The following is a 6,000-nucleotide window of genomic DNA, read 5'->3' as shown; positions in this document are numbered from 1 at the left end:
ATTTCTGTTTTGGTCGACTAAAATTACACTGAAAATGTTTTTGTTTGCGTTAACAGGACATTTTTACACCAGCACTATTTGGTTAAATTAAAACAGACTCTGGTTAGTTTGTACCCTTAGTGTGGTTTGATTGAGCATGTGTAAAAACAGTAAATGCACTTAAGTTCAAACCAAAACAACCGGACCAAGACTAGTGGTAGTGCTAGTGGAGGTGATCTCGGTCTGGTCTGGACAAACGAACTTTGGAGCTGGATTCGCTTGTGTTAAAAACATGATCCGATCTCGATCTGACCCAGCTATCAAATATACTCATTTTATTTGAGCATAATAGTTGTTCAGGTGCAGCAATAATCTGATATATTACCCAGATAATCATGCTTACATGCTTATCAAATTAATAAGATTTATTGTCTTTAAATTAGATCATTTCACATGCTCAGATTTAGCTTTTTTCAGTGTAATAATGATTAAACTGTGGACCTGCAGTAAAACAAGTCAAAACACCCCAAAAACAGGCCTGTGTGACGGCCAGGCACAGTAAGACATTACACTGACTTTTAATGGGGTGGCTCAGACACAGAGGTCAGAGGTCAGGGAGGTCAACTGTAAAGTTTCTCATCCCAGCGGTCACACAGCACAGCTACTGTCTGACCACTGCCCTCAAAAACATCTGTATTTCCCTCCAAAGCTCAGAAATCGTGCGCTCTTTTCCCCGGAAAGTGGACAACAGGCTAAAAACAGCCGCGGGGGAGCACTGCCTGACGACCGCACGGCGCTTAAGAGTCAGAGTCGCGCACAGTCGCTTTAATTGATTGAAGCTGGACCGCAGAAGCTCATCATGATTCACGAGTTCAATCGGCAACCAAATTACGTCGGGCGCACACTCAGCCACCGGACTGAGATGATGTCATGGGCTCCCGTGGCATCCGGCTTACCGGAAAAAGAGCAAAAGCTCAGACACTGACAGGAAGTCAGAGATTTGGCACTGAGCCAAATGGGGGGAAAGGCTCCCAGACTTGAAAATATCTATATATAATTGTTTTCTTTTCTTTGTGACGTCAGTGAGCGTACTCAGACTTCTCGATCCCTTTGAAATGAAGCTTCCCTGCCTTCCCTCCCTTTCACTCTCAGAACCGCGTAACTGCGCAGTATTACTGAGTAATACCAATAACTGACCCGCAGTTTCCAGGGTTAATCACACAGCGCACGTGGGAGCGCTACGCTAGCATGACCTACGCACTCTTCACGCTACTTCTTCGAGACCTGGAAAGCATGCAGCACATTATTTGTTTAGGGTGGATGAGAGGGGCTCCGTTGTGTAATCTGGGTGGATTCATAGCATTCGTGTGCGTGCGTAAAATTTGTGTTCGAACTGAAGTTAAGAGTCAGCGACGATGGCGGCACGTTCCCACTGACTGACCTGGCTACTGACTTCCTTTCACACTGACTTTATGTGGATACTAGAGAATATTAATGCATACTGTATACATATTACAGCTGTTTCAACCAGTTCCTTACAATGTACAATAGCCAAAGGTGTAAAAAATACTTCCATTCATTACTCTGTAGGTAGAAGTATAGATAGTAGGGTTTAAAAAACTTCTGTAGAAGTTAAAGTATCAACTCAAGCTTCTTACTCAAGTAAAAGTGTAAAAGTACTGATTTCAAAGCTTTTATTCAAATATAAGTAAAAGTATTGACAGACGAAGAAATGCCATTGAGGACAAAAGCTTAGGCCATGCCACAGGGTCCTATAGAGCACTACCCACCCTGAGGGCTAAGAAAGTATTGGACGGCTGACTGTTGTCTGGGTTTTAATCAGTCTGTGGCGCACCTGTATTTCCCGCTGTCAAGATAGAAGCACGCCAGATATTTACCTGAACACACCTCACTTCCAGACCGCCACACCTATCAGAGTAGATACAGTATATTTCTAAACTCCTTAACTGTTGACGGGGCGATAAATGTTAATTTGGGTGAGTAGTGCTTCTGTTTATCTGCAGTAAACTTAGATTCCCAAATTTCTCCAGTACTAAGGCTGAAGCCTTAGCATTAGCCATCTTCTGCTTGAGGATGACCCCAAGGAGTTTTCTATTGGGTTTAGGTCAGGAGACATGCTTGACTAGTCCTTTACCTTTACCCTCAGCCTCTTCAATAAAGCAGTGCTTGTCTTAGAGGTGTGTTTGGGGTGATTATCACGCTGGAACACTGTCCTGTGACCAAGTTTCCGGAGGGAGGGGGGATCAGGCTCTGCTTCAGTATTCAGTACTGTGTAGTACATATTGGACTTCATGTGTCCCTCAATGAAATGTACAGTAACTCCCCAACACCTGCTGCACTCATGCAGCCCCAGACCATGGCATTTCCACTACATGCTTGACTGTAGGCATGACACTCATGCTTGAGACCATCTAAACCAGCTAAACATTAATATTGGTCTCATCAGACCATAGAACATGGTTCCAGTAATTTATGTCCTTTGTTGACATGTCTTCAGCAAACTGTTTGCGGGCTTTCTTGTATACAGACTTCAGAAGAGGCTCCTTCTGAGGTGACAGCCTGACCTCATCAACCTCTGCAGCAATGCTGACCCCCCTCCTCTTCAATCTCTGCAGCAATGCTGACAGCACTTCTGCACCTGTCTTTATAAGACAGCATTTGGATATGATTCTGAGCATGTGCACTCAACTTCTTTGGATGACCAATGCAAGGTCTGTTCTGAGTGGACTCTGCTCTTTTACACTCTGGATGATCTTGGCCACAGTGCAGCAGCTCAGTTTCAGGGTGTTGGCAATCTTCTTGTAGCGCAACAATTTGTCTTTTAAGATCCTCAGAGAGTTCTTTGCCATGAGGTGCCATGTTGGAACTTTCAGTCACCAGTATGAGAGAGTGTGAGAGCTGTACCACAGAATTAAAAAAACACCTGCTCCCTATGCACACCTGAGACCTAGTAACACAAGCAGTGCTCAATTTGGACATTTAGGGGTGAAGTCTCGTAGGGGTGTACTCACTTTTTTTTGCAGGTGGTTTAGACATTAATGGCTGTATATTGAGTAGTTTTAAGGGAAGAATAAATTTAAACAGTTATATAAGCTGCACACAGACTACTTTTAATTGTGTCAAAGTGTCATTTTGTCAGTGTTCTCCCATAAAAAAAGTTAAACTTAAATATCTGCAGAAATGTGAGGGGTGTGCTCACTTTTGTCATACACTGTATACACACTAAGAAAAGTAAGTACAGATTTGTACTTAAAAGAGTACAAAGCTTGTCACTGGGGCTGTAGGTTATATTGAGGGACAAAAAAAGTACATTTCAGTGAAAGTCCTTTTTTGTATCCATGTTTTATTTGCCAGCAAAGATTATAAACATTATCATCAACTAAATATGGCTCAAAAACTTGATGATCCAAAATTGTCTGGCTTTCAAATAAAAAATGTGCAATTAAAATATATATTGTTTATTAGTGCAGTGATACAGAATACTGAATGTACCCTTTGGCTGCAGGTTAAATGGTACAAATCTGTACTTATTGCTGTTAGAAATTACTTTGTACTTCAGAGGGAACAAATCTGACCCTGTAAAGACCAATATTATACCTTTGAGGATACAATTATGAAGAATGTACCTTTGGGTACAAAAAAGTACTCATATCGTACCTCTGTTTTTTAGAGTGTACAGTTCATGTGTGTAATCTGGATAAACTGGAGTTCCAACTGCGCAGCATTATGGCTGGAGTCCAGCGCAGTTTGCAGCATTAACCTACACACCTACTAATTACCCTGCGAGCTGAATCACGGGGATATCGCTAAATTTTGCAGCCGGAGCTGAGAGCCCCTAGCAACTAGCCAGTATTTACCACCTGTAGGAAACAGTTTACAGGAGGGTTTCCCAACTATCGTCCTGCAGCCCCACCTGCATTACCCGGGTTGGTGTTATTCTCTTCACCTGAGTCACGTCATTTGCTAATTATCAAGTCCTTCTTGAGCTGAATCAGTGTGTTAGAGCTGGAAAAACATGAAGCAGGGCAGGACTAGTGTTGGGAAACGCTGCTTTAGACTCTGTTTGGAAGCTAAATAAAGAAAATCTCGCTATTCCATTTCCACCTGACCTGCCCGAGAACAACAATGAATGAGGTCAATGAATGAAGTCCTATAATAGTGTGTGAAGCAATAAAACGTGAGGGAGTTGTGATGTTGTTATGGTGAATATCATCATAGGTTGTGATTTGGTCAGAGTAGATCGTCACAACCCTCAGGTTATTTACCATAACACACACAGAGCAGCATTGTTCAATTACTTTTATTACTATTTTTTACATCTTTAACTTTTACTTAACTTCCAACTAAAACACAAAAGTGAAATAAAAAAGTCTAGAATATTTTTTTTTATTTTAGTTTTTAACAGTACTTATTATTTCCACCCACCAAAAAAAAAATAGATCTAGCAATAACTAGAACTAGACTAGACTAACCAAAAAAATAAATAAAAATACAGCAGCCATTGTTACTTAGCAACTGCATGTGTAATGTAATGTGGAAAATAAACATAACCATTATAAGTGGCTGGATCGCAGATAAGTCATATAATATAATCTGTACCCAAAACAAAAGCGGAGAGAGTGCGCATTTCTAGTTCAGAAAAACGGGGCAAAAGAGTCTAAAAGCGGAGAGGGTGCGCATTTCTAGTTCAGGAAAACGGGGCAAAGAGTCTAAAAGCAGAGAGGGTGCGCATTTCTAGTTCAGAAAAACGGGGCAAAGAGTCTAAAAGCGGAGAGGGTGCGCATTTCTAGTTCAGAAAAACGGGGCAAAGAGTCTAAAAGCGGAGAGGGTGCGCATTTCTAGCGCAGAAAAATGGGCCAAAGAGTCTAAAAGCGGAGAGAGTGCGCATTTCTAGCGCAGAAAAACGGGGCAAAGAGTCTAAAAGCGGAGAGAGTGCGCATTTCTAGCGCAGAAAAACGGGGCAAAGAGTCTAAAAGCGGAGAGAGTGCACATTTCTAGCACAGAAAAACGGGGCCAAAGAGTCTAAAAACGGAGAGAGTGCACATTTCTAGCGCAGAAAAACGGGGCCAAAGAGTCTAAAAGCGGAGAGAGTGTGCATTTCTAGCGCAGAAAAACGGGGCCAAAGAGTCTAAAAACGGAGAGAGTGCACATTTCTAGCGCAGAAAAACGGGGCCAAAGAGTCTAAAAGCGGAGAGAGTGTGCATTTCTAGCGCAGAAAAACGGGGCCAAAGAGTCTAAAAGCGGAGAGAGTGTGCATTTCTAGCGCAGAAAAACGGGGTAAAAGAGTATAAAAGCGGAGAGGGTGCGCATTTCTAGCGCAGAAAAACGGGGCAAACATCAGGCAGGTCTTTCGAGTCTCTTTCAATTTTGTACTGTCCCATTTTAATATAGTATTTGTGTGCATGTCTGTATGACTGTATGCTCAGATATGGATTGGTACTCTCTGCTGGGTCAACTTCTCAGTATCTGATACAGTCCTCCAGGTGGACAGTTGTTTCTGGTTGACAGTACGCTGGGCGTGATTGGCTGACACTTTTTATCTGTGTAGAAGCATCCTTGCATGTATAGAAAGGCACTATATAAGTGTAACTTCATTCATTCATAAGAGGTCAGGATGAAGTGACTGATGGCTTTCTCTATAAAAGCTTGTCTGACATAAATGGAGTATTTATAAGTATTTCTTATGAAGATGATCGCTGGTTTGCAGAGGCGTCCTTACTTAAGTAAGGCATATATGCAGCTAAAACAGGGAGCCTAGTGCATCCCAAATGTAATTTGTCTATAGGTTCTTGTATATACTCACCTCTGAATGGTGAAAGGGCTAGTGCTTAGCGTGCTTAGCGTTAGCGGCTAATGATAATACTGATCCAGCCTCGGTGCTGGAAACTTGGCAAAATGAAGCTCCTGTATAACTCTGTACTTGAGCAGAGTGGCTTTACTGCTCCTTACAACCTGACTGGTAGAATTTATGCATTGGAGCACTGGATTATAAGACGCACT

Source organism: Astyanax mexicanus, chromosome 6, assembly GCF_023375975.1.
Source record: "Astyanax mexicanus isolate ESR-SI-001 chromosome 6, AstMex3_surface, whole genome shotgun sequence".
Lineage (NCBI taxonomy): Eukaryota > Metazoa > Chordata > Actinopteri > Characiformes > Acestrorhamphidae > Astyanax > Astyanax mexicanus.
Note: the sequence above shows the minus strand (reverse complement) of the source record.